This window comes from Sus scrofa, chromosome 8, assembly GCF_000003025.6.
Source record: "Sus scrofa isolate TJ Tabasco breed Duroc chromosome 8, Sscrofa11.1, whole genome shotgun sequence".
Taxonomy (NCBI): domain Eukaryota; kingdom Metazoa; phylum Chordata; class Mammalia; order Artiodactyla; family Suidae; genus Sus; species Sus scrofa.
Genome location: NC_010450.4, coordinates 95,899,523 through 95,924,680, shown reverse-complemented (window position 1 = coordinate 95,924,680; position 25,158 = coordinate 95,899,523). Strand labels below are relative to the sequence as shown.

At 37.2% G+C, this 25,158-nt stretch overlaps 1 protein-coding gene across 7 annotated transcripts in view; it reads left to right on the top strand.

The window, feature by feature from the left end:
- Positions 1 to 25,158, top strand: part of C8H4orf33 (chromosome 8 C4orf33 homolog) — an 84,259-nt gene that overhangs the window by 24,718 nt on the left and 34,383 nt on the right. For 5 of the 7 annotated variants that reach the window (XR_002346802.1, XR_002346800.1, XR_002346797.1 and 2 more), the window contains one exon: positions 10,652 to 10,855. The exons of the other annotated variants lie outside the window; for them this stretch is intronic. The gene's annotated coding sequence lies outside the window, so the exon portion shown is untranslated. The remainder of the gene's footprint in view (positions 1 to 10,651; positions 10,856 to 25,158) is intronic. 7 annotated transcript variants of the gene reach the window in all.

Below are 25,158 nucleotides of genomic sequence, written 5' to 3'. Positions count from 1 at the left end.
TGAATAAGAATATGGGGGGGGGGGCGCTCTGGAAATCCCCAGTGGGAGAGGTATGGTACAGTGTAGTGACTGTGTGATCAGGGCTACCTATCATGGATAGGTATTAGCAGATTTACCAAGTCCTAAGACCAAGAGGATCAGGTCTGAGCAAGTATAAAGGGGTCAGGTCTGAGCAAGTGTAAAGGGCACACATAATTTGCATGAGTAGGAGTCCCAGAATCCCATGTCACCTACTTGATTATTGCATTCATGCTGTGCGTTATTGCATTGATGTCTTTCCCTCAATTCACACTCACGGCCTCATGGGAAGTTCCCTACAACCAAATAATGAAGGAGAAAACCAAGGCTCATGGGTTGGTACTAGCTGTAAGTGAACTGTTGCTACTCTACAAACCCAGTCAAGAGAGTCCCTGAATGACAAGTGAAGGAAAGCCTTCCAGTGGACAGATATGTGAGCAGTCTACTTTGTCATATACTTTTGTTTTGGGGAAATGCTCTTCGGTACAAATATTAGGGACCCCTGGAAAATGGTTTGGCTGGCTGGTTGGGGTAAGATTTGAGGTTGGAAGGCAAGGAAGTTTGGGAAGGATGACTTAGGGAATTGGGCACAAGGTATGGGGGTCTTTACATTTCACATTAATTCCTACCACAGCAGATCCATTGTAGAGGAAGCCCTGAACAACGAGGTGGTCACAGTGACTTATCCAGTGATATCAGCTAGCCTCTGTCCTTAGCCACTCTCGAGCTGCACAATAAATCCATGAAGAGAGTAACCATGTTGGCTGGGTTAGAGGCTGTGTGTGCATGTATGCTTTCTCACCATGCTGGAACTAGTTACTTTTTCTTTTCTTTTTTTTTTTTTTTTTTTTTGTCTTTTTAGGGCTGTACCCATGGCATATGGAAGTTCTCAGGCTAGGGGTCAAATGGGAACTGCAGCTGCCGGTCTATGCCACAGCCATAGCAACATGGGATCCAAGCCGCATCTTCAGCCTACACTGCAGCTTATGGCAATACCAGATCCTTAACCCACTAAGCAAAGCCAGGGATCAAACCCACATCCTCATGAATACTAGTCAAGTTTGTTACTACTGAGCCGCAATGGAAACTCCGTGGCTTACTCTTGACTGCCCCAAATCTCAGCAATCTAGACCAATGCCAAGACCTTGAGCAGACTTTCCAGTCACTTGAGAGCAAGGTGATTATTTCAGGCTCCTATTTGAAAACACAACAGCTCATCTGTGTTGAAATCAGCATCTACTTCAGACTTGGATTTGCCACCAGCATCACCATCGAAAAAACTTATAGAATGTCTCTTTTCCTGACATGGGATCCTATCTAGTGTCACCTCTGACCAGGTATAGGAGTTATAAAAAATAGTTACATTCTCACGTAATCTACTGGTCCTTACCATATACTGCATCACTTGGAAAACAGCCAACCTAATAGAATGATGAAATGTCCTATTAAAGGCCTAAGTACAAGCTCGGGACAGCTCCCTGGAAGGTTCAGCTACTGTTCTTAAGGGATAGTATTTGCACTGAACCAATGATCCAAGAACCTGAAGGTGGAAATTGGCAACTCTCTACATCACTCACAATGATGCAACTATGGGCTTTTCTGGATTGGAGATAAAGTGAGAAGCCTTCCACAATGGTACCCGTAAGAGTTCCATTGAACAAGAAGCTATGAAAACCACCTAGTTGTTGTAATTGGTTCCTTATGCTAGTAGTTCATCAGGCAAACACATGTTATTGGAAGGAGCTGTTGACTGGCTCCCATGAATACCTAGCGTTATAACTTTAATGGAGGCAGAATGGAGTATGCCCTCCTTAGGGGATCTATTGGGGCATCTCTTGGTGCTTCAGTGTCAAGTTTAACCTTAAATGGGCAACTGTAGCATCCACAGCCTGACAAGGTAAGACAGCTAAGGATATTGATCCTTTGAGGGTGAAGATCTTTATTATTTCCCTGGACCCAAGGAGAGGAGCTTGGTCAAATGTAAGGGAAATGTAGAATTTGTGGTAGAGGAAGTATAAAATAAATGTCAGTTATACGTGTGAAATCAATTGCAGCAGTGGAGACTGTAGTTTATTCTACTAGATATTTTGTATTAAGTCTTTATATGGTGGCTGGCCATGAATTTGAAGACTACATAATAAATTTGATTCAGTATGGAACATGTGTGCTTATGAATACTACAAAGAGTGGACTGTATTTGATAGCTCTTGTGTCCCACCTCACATATTCTCAGGTCAGCTTTTAAATCCACTTATATTGCTCTTTGATAGCTCCTCACCTCTGTTATACTACATGTCTCTTGCTTTCTGCCTTGGTGCTTTTATGATACTGCAACTACAGGGACAGCTATGGAAATATGTTCAGCTATTCTGACATGTGCGCAGCTGCAAGTTTGAGGGAATTACCATTCTAGGTCAAATGGGGAAGGACTTGGTGGTTAAGTACTCATCTCTTCTATCTTTTGGGCAGACTGTTTGAGGTACATTCCATATAATTCCTCAGGGATCTTCAGTGGGACTAAACTTCAGTTGCATACAGCAATGACCAGCTCAAAAACATAACCTTGTATTTATCCTGTTTACTTTTTCCCAAATCTCCATTTTCATTCTTTAGAATCACATTCTAAAGTTAATGATTGGCATGTTACTGTTTTTCAGGCTCTGGTTTTTGGGGGAATCCAAGCTAAAGTGTATTGCATTGTAATCATTCATCTTTACGTCTCTTTGTTAATTCTGAAGGGCATCTATCTATACAAAATAACCCAGAGCCTAGTGCATAGTGGGAATTCAATAAGTGTTTATTGGATTTCATCACTTTAGAGGATATATTTCAAATTTTTCTGTGTAGGGAAAATCCCAGAATATTTTCCTGTGTGACACTGGTTTTAATGAGAGAAAGAAAGAAGGTAGAGACATATTCACATATCACTTTTTTCTCCTTCTATCTCCTCTTTGTCTTTTACCCTTATATTTTATTGGAACATAGACTGGAGACCCAGGACTGGTTAATTTTGACTGGGTGAATGAGTCTACATAGAGGAAATTTAAAAGTTCTCATTTTCCCAAAATCATAACTCATACTTCAGCAACCTGCAAAAGGAATTTTTTTCCCTGTCACACAAGCCACTTTCAGTGTCCTAGATAAAACAGACAGTAGACAAAAAAGGAAGAGATCCATGTCCTATTAATTTATTCTAGTTCTAGCAGTGCTTAGACCAAACATTATTTACATAGTATAATCATTAAGTATTGACTTTTAGATAGAATTCTTTTGGAGGTCCTCTTCTGGCCCCTAAACCCAAGTGTTCCCCCACTCCTTCTATTTGTCTCAAATTTCTATTCTTCAATCCTCTCTACCACCCCTAGCTTTTCCATTAGTCTTCATCAAAGCAAAATTTTCACTTTGTTAAGTGCTTATTTTTTGTAGGTATTGACTCAGTTACTTCATTAGGGTAATTTACACAATGGATTTTGGACTTGAGTCTGAGAAATAGCATTTGCATTTTGAGATGGATATGTCTGCATAATGAATATTCTAATTGAAGATATATGTGGGGAGCACATTTTTGTTAAACCATCATTTATAGGTACTACACATTTTCTTTTCTTTTGAATGGCATAATAAATTTTTTATAATATAAATGTATGACATAACCTCACAGAAAGTGATAGAGAAAAATTAGCTTTTTAAGTAACTTAGGAAAATGGTACTTTGAATGAAAACAGACTAAAGAGAAACAAAAGCAAAAACAACTGTATATAAACATGGTATGCCAGTTAGTAAATTTGTCATGTGAGTACCAGTTAACAATTCTGAAACTGTTTATACTAGGGCTGAAAGATAAGAGGATAAATACAAAAATAGGTAGGATTTAGGTTACTTACAAAATAAGCAAGGGAGGAAGTCTAGGATAAACCTGTGGTACTTGTTTAAGGTTAGAGACATCAGTATGATTCACGTTTAGTATAGATATAGATATAGATAGATAGATAGATAGATAGATAGATAGATAGATAGATAGATAGATAGATAGATAGATAGATAGATGATAGAGATAGATTGAGAGGTAGATGATATAGATGATAGGTAGGTAGAAATAGATAGATGGTAGATAAATAGAATAGATTACAGATAAGTGTTTATACATTTTATTTAACTTTTTAAAAAAATTTATACTTGATTTACATTGTCAATTTCTGCTGTACAGCAAAGTGACCCATTCATACATACATGTGTATACACACACACACACACACACACAAAATCTTTTTCTCACATTATCCTCCATCATGTTCCATCACAAGTGACTAGATAGAGTTTCCTGTGCTATACAGCAGGATCTCATTGCTTATCCACTCCAAATGAGATAGTTTGCATCTACTAACCCCAAACTCCCAGTCCATCCCCCTTGGGCTACTGGCCTAAGAAAACATTTGTACAGTTGATGTCAAAGAATGTTTAGCTTATATTCTCTTCTAGGAGTTTTATGGTGTCTTGTCATATATTTAAGTCTTTAAGCCATTTGGAGTTCATTTTCGTGCATGGTGTGAGGGTATGTTCTAGTTTCATTGATTTATATGCAGCTGTCCAGTTTTCCCAGCACCACTAGTCAAAGAGACTTTTTCCCATTTGATATTCTTGCCTCCTTTGTTGAAGATTAATTGACCATAGGTGTCTAGGTTTATTTCCGGGTCTTTATTCTGTTCATTGGTCTGTGTGTCTATTTTTGTAGCAGTACCACACTGTCTTGATTACTGCAGCTTTGTAGTATTGACTGAAGTCAATACGCCTCCTGCTTATTTCCCCCCCCCCCAAATTTTTTTGGCAATTCTGTGTCTCTTGTGGTTCGACATAAATTTTTGGATTGTTTGGTCTAGTTCTGTGAAAAATGTCATGGGTAATTTGATAGGTATCTCATTGAATCTGTAGATTGCTTTGGGTGGTATGGCCGTTTTAATGATATTGATTCTTCCTATCCAGGAGCATGGAATATTTTCCCATTTGAATTCTCCTTAATTACCTTGATTGTTTTATGGTTCTCAGCATATAAGTATTTCACCTCTTTGGCTAGGTTATCCCAAAGTATTTAATTTGGGGGATGAGATTTTAAAAGATATTATATTCTATATTTTATATTCCTTTTCTAATATTTCATTGTTAGTATACAGAAATGCAGCTGATTTCTGAATGTTAATATTGTATCCTGCTACTTTGCTGAATTCATTGATTGGTTCAAGTAGTTTTTGTGCAGAGTCTTTAGGGTTTTCTATATATAGCATCATGTCATCTGCATAGAGTGACAATTTTACCTCTTCTCTTCCAAACTGGATAACAGTTATTTCTTTTGTTTGTCTGATTGCTGTGGCTAGGACTTCCATACTATGATGAATCACATAGTGGTGAGAGTGGGCATCCTTGTCTTGTTCCAGATTTTAGCAGGAAGTCTTTCACTTTTTGTCCATTGAGTATTATACTGTCTGTGAGTTCATCATAAATGGCTTTTATCATGTTAGGTACGTTCCCTCTATCTCCACTTTGGTAAGAGTTTTTATCATAAACGGATGTTGGATTTTCTCAAATGCTTTTATGCATCTATTGAAATGATCATATGGTTTTAGACTTTTCTTTTGTTAATGTGGTGTATGACAGTGATGGATTTGTGTATGTTGAACCATCCTTGTGAACTTGGGATGAGACTCACTTAGTCGTGGTGGATGATCTTTTTTATGTGTTGTTGAATTTGGTTGGCTAAAATTTTGTTGGGAATTTGTTTCTATATTCATCAAAGTTATTGGGCTCTAATTTTCTTTTCTGGTAGTGTCTTTGTCTGGTTTTGGTATTAGGGTGATGGTGGCTTCATAGAATGTATTTGGCAGTGTTCCTTCTTCAGTCTTTTGGAAAAGTTTGAGAAGGATGAGTATAAGTTCTTTGTATGTTTGGTAAAATTTGCCTTTGAGGCCATCTTATCCTGGACTTTTGTTTGTAGGGAGTGTTTTTATTGTATACTCAATTTCATTTCTAGTGATCTGTCTGTTTGAATGATCTATTTCTTCTTGATTCAGTTTAGGTGGGCTGTGTGTCTCTAGAAGTTTGTGCATTTCTTCTAGGTTGTCAATTTGTTGGCACATAATTGTTTGTAGAATTTTTTTTTTTTGTAATTCTCCAGTAACTGTTGAGATTTCTCCTTTATCATTTCTTATTTTGTTTATTTGGTTTCTTTCTCTCCTCTTCTTGGTGAGTCTGGCTAGAGGTTTGTCAGTTTGTTTACCCTTTCAACGAACCATCCCTTGGTTTTATTGATTTTTTTCTATGACTTTTTGTATCTGTATTTTATTGATTTCCTCTCTGCTCTTTATGATTTACTTCCTGCTGCTGACTTTAGGTATTGATGTGTGCAATATCCTCTTCTTGAATTGATCCTTTTATCATTAAATAGTATCCTTCTTTGTCTTTCTTCATGGCCTTTGTTTTAAAGTATATTTTCTCTGATATGAGTATTGTAACTCCAGCTCTCCTGTCATTTCCATTTTCATGAAACATTTTTTTCTGTCCCTTCATTTTCACATTACATGTGCCCTTTGCCCTAATGTGAGTTTCTTTTAGGCAGCATATTGTAGGCTTTTGTTCTTTTATCCAGTCTGCTACTCCATGTCTTTTGACTGGAGTATTCAGTCCATTGACATTTAAGATAATTATTGATAAATATGTATTTATTGCCATTTTAAACCTTGTTTTCCAGTTGATTCTATGTTTCTCTTTTGTTACCTTCCATTTTGGTTGGATAATTTCCTTTTATTTTTTGCTTGTGTCCTTTTCTTTGTATGTTTGGTAAAATTTGCCTTTGTGAATGTATCTTTTGGTTTTGATTCATCGTTGCCCTGTTGTTCAAGTATGTTAATCCTTTCCTATATCTGCTTGTTTTAGCTTGATAGTCATATAGGCTCAAGAACATTCTTTAAAAAAAATATATAGATTTTCTTACTTTCCTTCCTCACATTATATGATTTTGATGTCCTTTTAAATATCTTCATGTTTATCCTATTGCCATTCCTTGTGTTCATTTTCACTTTTACAAATAGGTTTTTTTTTTTTCCTTTAGATCTGTATACTGATTACTTTCCAGTTGTGATTTCCTCCATCCTGTATCTTCTTACCTTTTTCCTATTTAGGGAGACCTTTTAATATTTCTTTTAGAGTGGGTTTAGTATTGCTCTGTTGTTTTAGTTTTTGTTTGTTGGAGAAATTCTTTATTTCTCTTCTATTTTAAATGACATTCATGCTGGGCAGAGTATTCTAGGCTGCAAATTTTTCCCTTTTAGAACTTTGAATGTATCTTGACACTTTCTTCTGGCCTGTAGTGTTTCTTTAGAGAAATTAGCTGGTAGTCTTATGGAGGTTCCCTTATAATTAACCCTTTGTTTTTCTCTTGCTTTCATTAGAAACCTCTCCTTATCTTTAACTTTTGCCATTCTTATATTTCTTGATGTGGGTCTGTTTGGGTTCAACTTGTTTGGGGCCCTCTGTGCTTCCTGTATCTTGATATCTGTTTCCTTTAGATTTGGGAAGTTTTCAGCCTAATTTCTTCAAATATGTTTACAATTCTCTTTTCTTTTTCTTTGCTTTCTGAAATCCCTGTTATTTGTAGATTGGCCTGCTTTATATTATCCCATAGATCTCATATATTTCTTTTATGTTTTTTCATTTGGTTTTCTGTCTGCTCTCCTGATTGCGTGATTTCCATTATTCTGTCTTCCATGTCACTTATTCCTTCCTCTGCATTACTCACTGTGCTTTTTAATGCCTTTAACTCAGCTTGCAACTCTGCAAATTAATTTTCTGATTTTTCTTGGCTCCTTCTTATATTTTCTAGTTCCTTTCTAAAGTAATCTGCATTACTATTCATATCTGCTCTAAATTCCTTCATATTTACTCTTAATTCCTTCAGAATTTTCACTATCTCCTTTTTTTTTTTGTCTTTTTAGGGCCACACCTGTGGCACATGGAGGTCCCCAGGCTAGCTACAGCTGCTGGCCTATACTACAGCCACAGCAACATCGAATTGAGCTGTATCTGCGACCTACACCGCTACTCACAGCATGCCGGATCCTTAACCCACTGAGCAAGACCAGGGATTGAACCTGTGTCCTCATGAATGCTAGTCAGATTTGTTTCCTCTGAGCCATGACAAGAATTTCCTTACTGTCTCCTTTTTGAGCTTGGAGTTCTGTTTTATTGTTTGCCCTTCAGGTGAATTTTCCCATTCTTCTAACTGGGAATGGTTCCTAAGCTTCTTCATTTTGCTTATATTTTTCTTATTCTGTGAGTTTGAGGAAGAAAACTTATTGTAGCCTTGGAGAGCTATTTATGTGCTTGAGCCCTCCTGGGTAGCTTGTGAGAACCTACTATTTTTTTTTTTTAATTGATGTAGGGACTGCTTTTGGTTCAGATGCTTGCTGTTCTTTCCTCAGTGTGTGCAGGCTGTTATCCCCTGATAGGGGGATGTGCCAGTGTAAGCTCTGAGCTTACTTCCAGGAAGGTGGAGACAGTGGGCTGTGCTAGTCGCCAGTGCCTTGTGCCAGGCCCTTGACAGTGGCCAGGACCCACAGGGAAGCGGTACAGGCTGCTCCTGGTTTCAGGGCCCTGAGACGTGGCAGTGACCCTCAGAGAGCTGTAGGCAGTGTCCAGAGCCTTTGGCAGCAGCAACAGCGTGGTGTGTGCATTCCCAGGGAGTGAATGCAACAAGTGGTACTCAGCTGCAGTGCCCTCCTCTGCAGTGACCCCAGAGGTGACTGGAGACATAAATGGTTCCTGTTTATGGCCCCTAGTTGTGGCAGGCCACACCCACTTCTGGAGTCTGAGATGCCTGTAGTGGTTTTCCCCCAGTGCCCGTAACCTACACAAGAGGTGCACTGCAGCCCGAGAGGCTGTGCATGCAGAGAAAGATATTTTTATGGTGGTTCTGCCCCTCCTTCCTTTGCCTTCCCCAACAAAGGCAACTTGCTTCTCTTTGGGCGCAAGCCTTCTCTGATCCTCCTCAGCTGTGGACCTCTGCTTCCCAGCCTGTGGTGCACCATTCCCTAACCCCTCAGGCTGTATCGAAACCCCTCCCTGGAACTGACCTCCGAAGCCTGAGTTTCAGTGCCCAGCCCCTGTCTGAGTGTCTGAGGCAGTGGTGTCCGAGGGTGGTGGTAATGATGGTCTGTGCAGCTCTCTTTCTTCTTTGCCCTCCTCAGTCCAGCTGCTGCTCTTTTCTTTGAGGCTTTGAAGTTCCTCTTCCTGTCCCAATTCCTTATTTTCTTCCCTCTTCTCTCTCTCTTTTTTGCTTTTTTTCCCCATTTGTTCTACCCAGTTATGTGGCAGGTGTCTTGCCCTTCTTGGAGGTTTAAAATCTTCTGCAAGCATTTAGTATATGTTCTGTGGCCATCGTTCTACATGTAGATGGTTTTTTTTGATATGTGTGAGGGAGAAGGTGAGCTCCACATTTTACTCCTCTGCCATCTTGATCCAGCCCTTGTTTATACATTTTAATATATATATGCATGTCTTCAGAAAGCGCCTAGAGGCAGTGATACCCCAGTAGCAATAAGCACACTTGGTACTCAGATCTTGGTACTCTGAATATAGTTTTCCAATAAAGGAATCTATGGATCTTTGGAGAAATGGGTGATTCTAGGGCCAGATCAGGGAAAATATGAGCCTAGAGTATCTTCTAGTATAAAAAAATAAATAAGCACTAAAAAAAAAAATTGAGCACTACCTGTTTTCTGATCATTTCCTGTCCTAATTTTTCTCTATAAGAAGAAATTTTGTAAAAAAGTGACTAAGCATTTATTATCACCAGCTATCATTTTTCATATAAGGAATTGTGAAAAGATTATCACTAGAGCTAGGATAATACATGTATGAAGAATAAAAGAGTAGAAGTTATTAATCTATGAAAAGTGAGGATGTCTATAAATTTCACCTTCTGATTTCATGATAGTAATTAAAATACTGTTTTCATACATTGTGATCCATAGGTAAATTTTATGCCTGATATTTATAAATCTGATTTGTAATTTAAAAGAGAAATAGTAGAAAGTACTGTCAAAAGATATTTCACTTTAGCATTTGTATGAATTACAATAATATATAATTACATCATTGGCTATTGTGAGAGCTTTGATGTTTTTCTGTTAATTTTTTACCTTATACTAAAAAACTCACAGAGAATGCAGAGTTTAGTAGAAACTGATTTTCTTTTGGCAGCCCATCACCTGAAATATCTGTTAAGTAGTATTTCTGATTCAATAATACACTGAAAACTCACGTTTCTAATAATGCCCTAAGGCACTCTGTGCCTGGAGTACAACTTTTGAAGAGATATCTTTGCAGAAATATAAACGCAAACTATAACTGGAAGCATTCCAAGCAGTAAAAAAAAAAAATGTGCTAAATACAAATGTATGTTTTCAAACTTTGAAAAAAATATCCTGAAGAAAAAAGATTATTACTACCACAAGTAGTTAGCCTTGGTGCATACCATAGAAATACTGAGGGTCCTGTATTTCTACAATAGTCCTGGCTTTTCTCCTAACTGCTTGATTTTGTCCAAATCACTTCATCAAATTTTCTAATACTTATTGTCTTTCAGGAACCATTCAGAAACTTTAATTTTGACAGAACCTCAAAAAAAAAAAGGCATATATCTTGGAATGCTCACTTTTAAAGTTAAGAAAACCAAGAGCTTCAGAGATTAAGCATCTTGCCCAAGATCATACACCTAAGGAGATACGGATTTGAACCCAGGAAGTTTTATTCTGGAGATCAGGCACTTGTGAACTATGCTACAGCCACTGTGAGTCTTAACTACTCATCTACAAAATAGAGCTACTGAGCTAAGTTCTTTTCCTTTCTGATTCTATAAATAAAAATAACATAGAAGAAAGAAGTTAATAAGCCCTTCACTTTTTTGTGGTACATTCACAGAGAAGGCGAGTGTCCAAGTCACTCCTTATTAATGAGCCAATTGTTAAGAGAAACACATTTTTCTCCTCAGTCCCTCTAAGTAGCATTTATTGCAGCAGTCCATTGTCACACTAAAAAATGTCATTGTATCAGGTGTATTTTGGTAGTGGACTAGTGGCTATTTTGAATGCACATCACTTAGGATTTATCCTGAGTAGTAGAATATCAGAGAAGAAGAAAACCCAAGCTGCAGCTATACTAAATGCTTTTTCTAACTAGATTTTTGTCAACGATCAAAAGACTAGCTTCAGATGGTATGAAAACTTTGGCAAGCAAACTTCACAACCTTAAGTAAACTTGCAATAACTATAATAGCCTTTTATTTCCATGTATCAGAAACTGAAAAACTTTAGCAGTAATCTATTCTAAATGATTTTGTAGTCTGCTCATGAAGAAAACCTAAAGGTAGTGAGTGTCTACTTTCCTGTCCTTAATATTTTACTCTTTGCAACAGTGACAATTCATCCATTTTCCTTTCTGAGAGGATCATCTCCTGCTAAAAATAATTAAGTAGATTAATTTATATCAATACCTTTTCAAATCAGGTTGCAAATCCTTCAGGGAGCAGATTATAGAATATGTGTAGTCAGTTATAACCCATAAATAATAGAATAGAAGATAGAAGAGTGCAGTTTCCATTGTGGCTCAATGGGTTAAGACCCCAACATGGTGCCCATGAGGATGAGGGTTCGATCCCGGCCTTGCTCAGTGGGTTAAGGATCTGTGGTTGCCACGGCTGTTGTGCAGGCTGGCAGCTGAACCCCTAGCCAGGGAATTTCTTGTGCCACGGTGAGGCCATAAAAGGCAGGGGGTGGGGAGAAAATAGAGGAGTGTATTACATTTATCGTGTATACATATTGTTTCAAGAGTTTTTTCTTATTTTGGGTATAGTCACCAAAGTTCAAAATCCATCAATTTAGAGTGTTTACAAACATAGGCTTTGAACACTTTGGTTATTCTGGGTAATTAGTTACTATCTTCTGGGTAACTTCTGGGCAATTAGTTAATATGTTCTGAGTACTATCATCTGGGTAACTAGTTAATATCTAAAAGATACTCAGTGATTAGTAACTGAAGAAGATTTGGAGGGGAACCTCACACTCAAGTGTGTCTCTGATGCATCTTAAAGACTAAGGAGTAACATATGGCTTTTTATTTTATTCTTCAGTTTTATTCATATATCAAGATAGATGATAGGTAGACAGACAGACAGACAGGACTTCCATAGATATAGGGCCTCAAATTATAAAGATATTCATTGGAAGTGCTTCCTTTTCACAGTAAGTAGCTCCTTTTCTAATCTATGAGGATGCTTTGGTTCATAATTAAAAGCTCAACTCAAGCAAGCTTAAAGAGTAAAAGGAGATATGGCTGACTTCTGGCAGTTTGATGTAGAGGTTGACAATCTAAGTCATCAGGTTTCTAGCTTCATTTATGTGCAGTTTTCTTGCTCTGCCATCTTTTAGGTCATCTTCATCCAAAGACATCTTTCATTTTTGTGTATGAAATGACTGTGGGTATTATAGGTCTCACAGTAACAACTGCAAAATCCAGCACAAGAGAATACTTAATGCTTTATGACACCACTCTGGATATTTTCCTCATTTACCAGGAAAATTATTTTTTTCAGTCTGTATTTTGGTAATTGTAATCGCATACTTCCATCTGTATCCTGTATTTCTGTTAATTAAATCTAGAAGCTTGATTATATCCAGGTTCAATTTTTGATGAGAATATTTCATAGATGGTATTATAGTATTCTTCTCTCAGGAGATGTATAATGTCTGGGGTTGTCTCCATTTTGTGATGTTGGAAGCCACTGATGAACATTGCCTAAATCCATGAACGATAATCCAATTTTGCCAGTACTTCTGCATTTCATAGCTCTTAAGATATCCTAATTCAACGATTCAGATACAAGAAGCACGTTTTTTACAAGATAAATGCTTGATTCTTTTCGTTGATTTAAATATTTTCTGAATACTTGGTCCTCTAGCAACTCCAGTGACCAATGAGGTTTTTAAAGGTATCTTTCTGAGCTCATAAATTTAGAAGTACTTTTTGTGTATTAATTCATTGCAGTTTTATCATTGATGTTCAATGTGTTCCATATTTGGCCAATGGAGTCTCTTTAAGTTGGTTTCTAAGTCTTTTTTTTTTTTTTTTTTTTTTTTTTTGCTTTTTAGGGCCACACCTGCAGCATACGGAAGTTCCCAGGCTAGGGTCAGATTGGAGCTGCAGCTTCTGGCCACAGCGACAGTCACAGTAATGTGGAATCTGAGCCATGTCTGAGACCTACACCACAGTTCATGGCAACACCAGATCCTTAACCCACTGAGGCCAGGGATTGAACCCACATCCTCATGGACATTAGTCGGGTCTGTAACCTGCTGAGCCACAATGGGAACTCCAGATTTCTAAGTCTTTTCACATGATTTCTGTAGTCTTTAATAGCTTATTTGCTTTCTGGTATGGCAAGATGTTCCAGGTTTATCTTGGATGTTGCCTGCTATAGACCTAGAGCTAGTCATTTCTAAAGTAAGTCTTGGTTTCTCTTTGTGGCAAATGATATTTAGACACCATTATTTGGACACTAGGAGTGCCTGTTGCTGATGCATTGGGTACATTTTTCTAGTCTTTTAAAAAGTTACAACATGGTTTCATATTGATAATTCCTATTTAATCTTATACATTCTACATCTCTTTCTCGTTATGACCCAAACTGGTTTTCAGTGATTTCAACATTTCTCATTTTCTTTTTCCCACCATATGCACCATAGACTTAGAATAAATTAATGCTATCAATAACAATATGATTACTAGAAAGAGTGTAGGATTATTTTTGTTTTTTTGGTATTCTTTTTGACCTTAGAGTGTATCCCACCAAAATTACACAGCCAAATCCTGTGTTTAAAGACACTTGAAAGTAGTTTCTGTGTATTATGTTACCAAACTCAATAGAGTTTGGTTCATTGGTTTCATTCCCATTTCACTTTGAGAACTTTTTTTTTTTTTTTTTTTTTTTTTTTTTGGTCTTGCAGCATGTGGAGTTTCCTGCTAGGGGTCAAAACAGAGCTGTAGCTGCTGGCCTATACCACAGCCACAGCAATGCCAGATCCAAGCCACACCTGCAACCTGTGCTGCAGCTCATGCCAATATCAGATTCTTAACCCGCTGAGTGAGGGCAGGGATGGAACCTGCATCCTCATGGATACTATTCGGGTTTTTAACTCACTGAGCCACAATGGGAACTTAGACTTTGGGAATTTTTTAAATTTAAAATAATTATGAGGTTTCAATTCAAATCTATGAATCAATCAGGATATACTCAGAGAAGTCTGGCCTCTATTCTGGTACTCTCTCACCTCTACCTTCTCCCCTACCAACCGTTAAAAAGATTTGTAGTTCATGCTTCCATTTTTAATATAAGAACAGATATATAAATGGTTATATCCTCTTATCTAAGGTATAAATATTAGCATACTGGAGCTAACAAAGAATTTCACTATCAAATTAGGCTTATAATTAAGGGGTCTTATCCAGATTTACTAATAAACAAGAGGTTCTTATCCAGATTTACTAATAATTTCAAAGACATAAAATCAAAAGGCTCAGGCAAATCAGAGTGGAATATAATCCATCTGTGTGTCTATCTTGGTTTCCTTTCTGCCTTGGACAATCTACTCCGCTAGTAATAGAAGAAGTCTTTAAATGAGATTTGTGGCTGGCCTTACATAGCACAAGAGGGTTAAGTTATGAAACATCTCCATTTTAGATAGCGAACATCTGCCTATTTAGACTGTTTTAAAGAGTTTATGTGACATTTTCCCCAGAGCCTTGCCTTATAAGTCCATAGATTCTAGGGGTAATCTCACTAAGAGAATTCCACAGATAAGGGCACTCCTACTAGCAAATATCTTTAGCCTAAAGAAGTCAGTTATCAGCATGTTTACCAAAAGATTAGACTGGGACACCTGTGTTTTTTTCTATCCCAGAGAAAGTTCCCTTGGTAATCAGAGAGAAACACATCACAGGCCAGCAGCTTTAATAAGAGGCAAGAATTCCCTCTGTGAAACACCTTAACCATGACCATACTGCTTCATAGGTCTTTTAAGTTTCTTTTCACAACTCACTCTCTTTCTTCCTTTATCCACAGCTATTTGAACCTTTTTATAATGTGCTGATGAAATTATTTAAGTTGAGTGTACAAAATTTCAAGGCCAAATTCACTGCCTTCTCTGGTCAATGAGTTTCCATAAATGTTCTATCTATTAGGAGATTTAATTCAGCTTCCTTAAAATATTTTCTTATCCTGGAGAATCATTGTTTACATAAATCTTGCTTTTTATTTAATTATATTTATCTATCAATAGATAGATATAAATTTACAAATTCTTTGTAACACCACCTAGCTGTAGAAGAGGTATTAAAGTGATGTTTGACACACCATGTATTAGTTAATATTACAACATCATTCTATTACGTCTCAGCATAAATGACTTTCCTATACCACGTTCCCCATTGTAGGGATGGTAACTGGAGTCCATTGTTCAATAAATTCTGGATCCCATTTGGTGTGTTCCAGATTTTATGGTACAGGTCTTTACAGGCATCATTATGCTACATTTACCCTGCTGGAGAAACCATAGATTGCTGCTGTATCCACACCTCCATACTTGCTAGTTTAAGAACCCAGGTGACTAGCTCAGGAATCTGATTAAGGCATCTGCCTTAGCATTCCAGTTTCCTTTCAGAGCGGGGAACTAGATGTTTTTGCGAACATACATATGACCCACTTTAATTCTTCTTAATTCTCACAGACATTCCCTTAATGAGTGCCCCATAAGGATATCCTCTGTTGTCTATTGATCTAGGACCTGTTTGCAGTTGAAAACAGCCCAGAGACTGTAAATATCCAAATACTCCTCTGAGATCAGGAGCTAATTCTTCTCCCACTGCTAAACTAGCAACTCTCAACTCTGCCAAATTTGCAGACTTGCCTATTCCTTTTCCCTTCAAGTTTTTTTCTGTCACAAGACACATAGCTGCCAATTTCTGAACAGTAATATGGTCCTCAAGGCAGGAACTCCCATTAATGAACTGGGCAGCTTGGCTGAGGAAAGAATCACAGGGCTTAGACCACTGAGCAGTGTAGGGAAGGGAGATACTTGCAGGGCTCTCTCACTGACCATTTGAGCAACTTGCTGTTGTATTTGATGTGTTCCCCCTAAACTTCCCACATAGTGCACTCTTCCATGTAGCATCGTGTCTTGGTCAACAAGCTTTGTTATACTGCTTTTCTCTATTCAGTATCTCTCTGACATCATCTGAGGCAGGATTGATATCTAGCCTCAGAATTATTTGATGCCCTTCTGTTGTGGGGGCCAGTTTGACCAAGACCTAGTAATAAGCTACAACTACTTTCAGATGGGCTTTAATTAGCAATTGCCTCAGTTAGTTTTCAAGTCCAAATTCAAGAGGTCTTTGCTGAGTGGCACCATTTGATTTCTCCCAAAGCCTTCACATCTATATGTATTCTAGGAGATGAATATACTTGCATAATTTGAACAGTTGAATCACAAGGTCTTAGTTGGGCTCCCTCTGCCACCATCCTGTGTAAATCTTTTTTTTTTTAAATTGTTCCTAAGGATTCCTTTAAAATAAGATATATTTTTGATGACATTGTAATAGGTGCTATAAATATCTTTATAGGAGCAAGGTGATTTTGCCAAAACTCAAATAGCCCTCCTAGCTGTGAGTTTGTTGCTTGGTGGAAGGGTCTGTTAAAAATAATAACTTTACTTTTCACAGTTTGGGGAATGTCTCTGGTTGCTCCGGAATTTCTCAAATTGGGCTGGACTTGCATTTTAGATGGATATATCACCCACCCTCTATTTGTCATAAAGGTGACTATAGTTTTTAAGTCCTCTTGACCTTTTTTCCTCTGAGGAGTCAGTTAGCATTATAGCATCTATGTGATACATTAACTTGCTCTTAATGGTGTTTACTTTAAGTCCTGACTCACTAGATTATGGTAATATGCTGGAAAATATACTGTTTGTACTGTGGCAATACAGTCAGTTTACACTGATTTCCATTCTTTGAAAATGCACTGTGTCTGCCTAGATTCTAAATTTGGAATTGATAAGAAGGTATTGTGTTAGATATTAAGTTAGAATGCATAATGGCATAACAGGCCCACTTCCTATATAGTTTTTGCCTTTTTTTTTTTTTTTTTTTTGGTCTTTTCTAAGGCCGCACCTGCTGCACAGGGAGGCTCCCAGGCTAGGGGTCTAATCAGAGCTGCAGCCACCAGCCTATGCCAGAGTCACAGCTGCAGCTGTGACCTATACCACATCTCATGGCAATGCTGGATCCCCAACCCACTGAGCAAGGCCAGCAATTGAACCCGCAACCTCATGGTTCCTAGTCTGATTCGTTAACCACTGAGCTACGACGGAAACTCCAGTTTTCGCCATATTAAGTCTAACGGAGGCATCAGAGGAATCACCCTGCTTGATCCTTGACAGTCTATTGTTTACCTTCAGGAATCTTCTGCCTTGTATGGTAGCTAGGGATGTTAAAAAGGGGGGTCAGTGGGAATCAAAACTTCCACCTTAACTTTTTTCCTTAAGTAGAGCAGTGATCTATTATTGCCTTCCTGGAATTTGTATTGCTTAGCGTTAATGCCTGAGGAGGATTCAGCAATTCCAAAAGTCCTCATTTAGCATGGCTGAATAAAATTTGGTGAGAGGTGGATTTGGGCAATATCCTCTGTAAAAATGGGCAAAGGTAACAGGCCCCATGTTTTCAGTTATGGGACTTAACACCTAAAGGGGCTATGTTTTAGTCAGTTAACATCTCCATTTCATATTCAGATTATTGCATTGCTTATGTAACATTTTCTGAGGAAGCATACCCCATAAATCCAAATCTAGGATTTTTTTTTTATGTCATAAGCAATCTTAAACCAACCATATACATGCCACTGAAAACATTCCATTGACAAGGAATTTTTTTTTTTTTTTTTTTGTCTTTTTGCCATTTCTTGGGCTGCTCCCCTGCGGCATATGGAGGTTCCCAGGCTAGGGGTCGAATCGGAGCTGTAGCTGCCAGCCTATGCCAGAGCCACAGCAACGCAGGATCCGAGCCATGTCTGTGACCTACACCACAGCTCACGGCAGTGCTGGATCGTTAACCCACTGAGCAAGGGCAGGGATCGAACCCTCAACCTCATGGTTCCTAGTCGGATTCGTTAACCACTGCGCCACGACGGGAACTCCTAAGAAGGAATATCTTGCTAGCAAATATTATTTCACTAGATTTATCATGATCTGGTTTACAGGGAGATTTGACTGGGTCACTTTCTTTTTACATGGGACATCCCTATATAAAAAAGAAGAAAATAGATTGCTGTTTTGCTGCTTAACTATTTACTTCATAAAGATTTTTGTATTTTTTTGTCGCTGTATCTTTGGAACATGCTCCAAGGGAGAGTTATTTTCTGAGTTGAAGGGGAAACACATACACAATTTTGCTAGAAAGTACATAGCTATGTGCCGTGGGGAAATTTGCATTTCTACCATTAAAGTATGTATGACAGCTCCTATTATCCCACAGCTTCTCCAACAGAGTATATTATCATGCTTTCAAGAGTTTGCTATTCTTATAGGTGAGAAACGGTGTAATGGTATAATTTGCTCTTAAGTTACAATCTTTTTGACATCATCTCGCATATATATACACTAAGAATTTGACAATGTTAGTCATTCCCTCCTAGATATCTTTCACTCATCTCAGGAGACATCACTTTCTCAGTTCTCCTTCTAATTCTTACTGGTGAATTCCTTCTCTTTTCACACTTTAAAAATGAAATTTGCCAAGGCTTAATCTTCAGGCCCCTTCTTTCTCTGTATTTACTCTGTTGATCATCTCATTCAAAATTGTGGTTTAAAATACAGTGTATGTGCTAATGAATCCCATTATGTGTGTATGAACATCACAGCTCCTCATATGGCCACTAAGTTGTCTAATGAGCATCTCATATTTGCATGTCCAAAACTGAACTCGTTTTAGCCACTATACCTGATATTCCCCAAGTTCTCTTACCTTATGTGGGAAGCCTTTCTGTATTTCAGGATGAAAATTTCTTTCACATTTGACCCAAATCCAATTGACTGACAAATCTCATCATTTCCCCTTTTGAAATATATCCAGAATCTCACTTTTTAACACCTTCATTGCTACCATTGTAGGCCAAACCACTATTATCTTCCCCAGATTATTGCAACCCTAAATTATTGCTATTGTCTTTGAACTGGTCTCCCTGCCTCTCCACTTCCTCTGTTCTCCTGCACTCCTACCCCAAGCCTGTTCTCTAAACAGAAGCCAAAATCTCCTTTTGAAAAATTATATTATTCAGGTAAAATTTACATAAAATAAAATGTACTGATTTTATTTATTTATATCTTTTTTTTTGCTTTTTAGGGCTGCACCTGTGACATATGGAAGTTCCCAGGCTAGGGGTCAAATTGGAGCTGCAGCTGCTGTTCTATGCCACAGCTACAGCAAATGTAGGATCCAAGATGTGTCTGCAACCTATGCTACAGCTCATAGCAATGCCAGATCACTAACCCAATGAGCAAGGCCAGGGATCAAACCTATGTTCTCATGGATACTAGTCAGGTTCATTTCCACTGAGCCACAACAGGAATTCCCAAATGTACTCATGTAAATATAGTTTGCTTACTTTAAAACATCCCCTGTGTCTCTCTGTAGTCAATCCCTGGTCCCACCCTCATACTCAAGCAACAAAAAATTGATTTTCTGTCCCTACAGATTTATCTTTTCTATAAATTGTATATAATTATATACTTGATTGCAGTCTTCTGTGTCTTGAATCTGTCACTAGCATTGTTTTTGAAATTTAACCATGTTTTTGCATGTAATGAAATTTGTTCCTTTTTTATTGCTCAGAAGTATTTCATTGTATTCATCTATTACAATTTATTTATCATTTCACCTGTTGGTGGATGTTTGCATTGCTTCCACTTTCTGGCTGTTTTGCATAAAGCAAGTATGAACATTTGTACCAGAGTATTTTTGCAAACATAAGCTATTACTTCTCTTTGATAAATATCTAAGAAAATTACTGGATCGGTAACTGTACGTTTAGCTTCTAAGAAAATGATAAATTATTTACGAAGTGGCTTTACCATTTTATAGTACTAACAAGTGAAGTCTAGTTATTCCACATTTTCGCCAACCTTAATATTGTTACTCTATTAAATTTTAGACCTTCAAGTAGGGGTGTGCTGATTTCTCAGTGTGGTTTTTATTTGTTTTTCCTGGCTGATCAATGATTATGAGTATTGTTTCGTGTGCTTTCTGGCCATTCACCTATTTTTGTGTGTGAAATTTCTCTTCAAATATTTTGCCCCTTTTTGGTCTTTTTATAATTGAGCCACTTTTAAAAATATGTTCTGGATACAAACCCTTCAAGAAATACCTGTATTGCAAATATTTTCTCCTAGTCTATGATTGGCTTGCTCTTTCATTTTCTTAAATGTATCTTTCAAAGGGTAGTTGTTTTGTTAACTTCTGTAATTTTTTTTAAATGGAGAAGAGTAGTTTTTTATGTATACCCCCATGTTTACCATTTATAGCACTCTTCATTCTTCTGACAACTAAGTTGTTTTTTTTTTTTCATCTCAGATCATTTTCTTATGCCTCACGAACTTCTTTTAATATTTACTAGTGTATACATCTGCTGAAAATTCTCTCAGAATTATTGTGTCTGAAAAATTAATTTTAGAAGATATTTTCACTGGGCATAGAATTTTAGGTCGACTTTTTCTTTTGGTATGATAAACATATAATTTCATTGCTTCTTATTTGCAGAGTTTCTGATGAAGCATGCTATATTCTTATTTTTTTCCTTTGTAATGTGTCTTTATCTGGTCACTCACTTTTGTGATTTTCCTTTTATCGCAAGGTTATGGCAGTTTGTCTATAATATACCATGGCATGAATTTCTTGGTATTTATCTTAATTAGGGTTTTGTTGAGCTTCTTGGTTCTCTGAATTTGTAGTTTTAATAAAATTTGGGAAGTTTTTAGCTATTAATTTTTAAAATAATTTTTTTCTGTTCCCTCCTCTACTCTGTCAGGCCTGCTTGATTTAGTTATATGGATCATTGAGAGTCTTTTAATTTCTTTTCCAGTCTTTTCCTCTCTATGCTTTATTATAGAGGGTTACTGCTGCTCTGTCTTCATTTCCCTGAATCTTCCTTTAAAGTGTCTAATCTGCTGTCAATTCTGTCAGGTTAAATTTTCATTCCAGATATTGTAATAGTTACCTATTAGTGCATATAAAATTACTCCCAAAATAAATATGTTTAAACAACGTTTATTATCTCACAATTCCTGTGGGTTAGGAGTTTTTGAGAATGTCATAACTGGGTGGTTCTGATCCAAGGTCTCTAATGAGACTGTAGTCAAGCTATTAATAGGGGCTGCAGTCTCATCAGAAGTTTTGACTGGGGGATGGTCTGCTTCAGGCTCACTCAGGTGGCTGTGAACACACTCAGTTGCTCACAACATGGCCTTTCCATAGAGCCACCTCATGACATGGCTTCTGACTTCCCCCAGAGCCAGCAATCTAAGAGAGTAAGAGAGAAATGTGCACACTCAAGAAAGAAGTTGCAGTCCTCTTGTAACCTACTATTGGAGTGACATCCCATTAATCTACCAGATTGATCCTTTTGAAACTTAAAATCTCATCCTATGCTGAGTTCTGGAAATTGCTTACATGCCAACAACCAGAGTGATTATGGATTCACTTTATTTCCCTTTTCTTATACTGGTTATTGTCTGATATCTAATAATGATGGCTACATGTAATTTATCTAGCTTTTCTGCTTGTTTATGCAGGAGTCAAAGCAAGTCCTACATACAAGTCCTATAGCAATTACCCCTTCATGGGTAGCAGCAGAACTTCAGAGACTGTTTTGTAATGTTAGGTCATGCCCCACCTGTGCTCAGCAATATCAAAGGCTTACCATGTCAATTACTGGTCTCAATCTCTCAGACCTCACATATAACTAGTCTTCGCCATTTCGGCTTCATCAGCTCCACTGTTCCCAGAATATCATTAGTGTCGTCTTGCTGCAAGGTCTTTGTTCTTGCTGTTAATGTTGTCTAGAACATACATTCTCCAAATATCTGTGGGACTAATTTCTTCATCAAAATTTGAATCTATGCTTAAATGCTACTTAACATATAGGCTTTTTCTGATTAGATTATATAAAATAGCAGGTTCTTTCTTGTTCATTCTTTATTTTACTTACTCTGACTTATTTTTATTAATAGCACTTATTGCAACCTATCAGTAAATTTTTTTTATTGTATTTATATTCCTCTCACTCAAATATAAGCTCAAGTGATATATTCCCCTGAACCATGCCTGATACAGTAGGAATTTGACACATACTTGTTGACTATTTGAATATGTAGTAGATAGAAATTTTGCTCTTATAAAGAAATATTACATTTATTCATTTATCTAAAACAAATGATCTATTTCCAGACCACACCTACCTAGCTAAAAGGAAACTCAGTATTAATCATGTTTCAAGGGTCTTCTCATCTTTCCTAGGATGCTTTTAAGCATTTGAGGCGTCTTGCTTAGTGCAAAAAATTTATGGAAGGATTCTCTGTTCTTTCATCTACATTGGTTACCATTGATATTTTGATAATACAAACCACATTGTTTCCTATCCAGGTTTGGAGATGGAAGTCTTTTATTCTCTGTGGTCAGCCTCTCTCCCAACCAGTCAAAGGCTCTGTCACATGCCAAGGGTTTTGCATAGGAGTGAGGCATGGATCTCCACGTCCATACAAAATCCTCTTATTCCCCAAACCTCTGTCTCCAGTTTTCACTCAGAAAATTCTCTAAATGTTCCTTCTTTATACAGTTGGCCACTTAAATCATTCTGAGCCTAGTATTATTATCTACCTTTCTATACACACACTCATACATACATGTACACACATACAAATACAATGGACATGTTAATTGAATTCTAGGTTTCTGGGTATTTCCGCTTTTGGCCATATAGTGCAGGAATGAAGAAGTTCAGAACTATACCACATAGCCTGGTTATATTCTGGTTACTGGTGAAGTAAATTACTGCACTTTTTTTTCTTCTATTTTCTCTCATAGAGTTGGCAAATCTCAATTAGTGTCCAATAGACTAATTGGCCCAAACATAAGTGTGTGAATGAATGAATGAATGAATGCCTTTTTCTTAGAACATACATCCTATCCGAATTTCAATGTTCCGTTGCTAGTCAACTCTCTTTCCAAAAGTTTTATAAAACAATCTTTCTGCATGTTTTTCTCAATGCACTTTGTCTTATTCAGTTATCTCTTCAACTAAACTGTGAGCTGCTTGGGGACATGATTTGTTCCTAATGTGCCTTTTTCCCACTGCAGGATAAGTTAAATGTTTTGTTTCAAGAGGCCCTAGAAATAATTTTGAATAAATTAAAACAATTTAATGAAGTTCTGTCCCCAGTTTTAGAGCAGGGGTATAGCAAATATCATACTAAGGCAAAAGACTAATCATAAGTTAAGAACTGCTAAAAATGCTTCCTCTAAACATATGCAAATAATGAGATGATAAACAGAGAATATCCCTCCTTTAATAACATCCTCATAATATTTTAAAAGATCAAATATCTTTAAAAGAATTAAGCATTGCTTGTGTGGACTTTAAGTGGCCCTCTCAGAGTTAGGCTAAGTGATATCTGTCTGGATACCTTGTTCTGACCGTATATTTGCCACACTGATCTGTTACCCTTATCAATAAATGAACACAACCAAGGAAAGTGAACATTGTTAATTATAAACTTTCTAGTAAATAATGAAACATAATGCTTTAACCTTGATATGATGTATTAAGTTATAAATAATGTTCAAATGCATTTTTAGTTTTTAAAAATGAAGACTATCCTGGAGTTCCTGTCGTGACTCAGTGGTTAATGAATCCGACTAGGAACCATGAAGTTGCGGGTTCGGTCCCTGGCCTTGCTCAGTGGGTTAAGGATCTGGCGTTGCCGTGAGCTCTGGTGTAGTTTGCAGACACGGCTTGATCCCACATTGCTGTGGTTCTGGTGTAGGCTGGCGGCTACAGCTCTGATTTGACCCCTAGCCTGGGAACCTCCATATGCCGCAGGAGCGTCCCTAGAAAAGGCAAAAAGACCAAAAAAAAAAAAAAAAAAAAAAAAAAAAAAAGAAAGAAAAAGAAGACTCTCCTCATCTTAGCTCTTATTGCAGCATGCTGTGAAGTCCCTACATGCTGCTCTTTACCAAACACGTATTTGACTCATTTGTTCCATTTTCCAATCCTGCAGGAACGTGACTATTTTTTAGAGGGGGTCATAGTTCTTCCTGTCCTATGAAAACTTGGCTTGTGTACTTCTTTTTCTTTTTTGCCATGTGTTTATAACAAAATTGGTGCAGTAAAATTTCTAATAGATATTACAGAGAAATGGAATATATTGGTTATACTGGTAATATTTCTAATTATTAGAATTTTAGGTAAAGTTTTATTGTGAAAGGATTACATTTAAGTGGTTGTCAAGTTGGGTTAAACTTTTTCAGTGTGACCTATAGTAAATTCTAAAAAAATTTAATTATTTAATTCCAAAGATGAGAAAGAGTCAGCCTTGAAAATCATTTACAAAAATCACCATCCCTATCCATGAAAAGATGCTGAATATCACTAATTATTAGAGAAATACAAATCAAAATTACACTGCGATATAACCTCACATAGGTCAGAATGGCCATAATCAAAAAAGCTACAAATAATGAATGCTGGAGAGGGTGTGGAGAAAGGAGAACCTTCTCTTGGTGGTAATGTAAATTTATGCAGCCACTATGGAAAACAGTATGGAACTTCCTTAAAAACTAAAAACAGAGTTACCATATGATCTAGCAATCTCACTTCTGAACATATATCTAGAAAATACAAAAGCTCTAACTTGAAAAGATACTTGCATCCCAGTGTTTGTCGTGACACTATTTATAATAGGAAGATATGGAAGCAACCTAAGTGTCCATTGACAG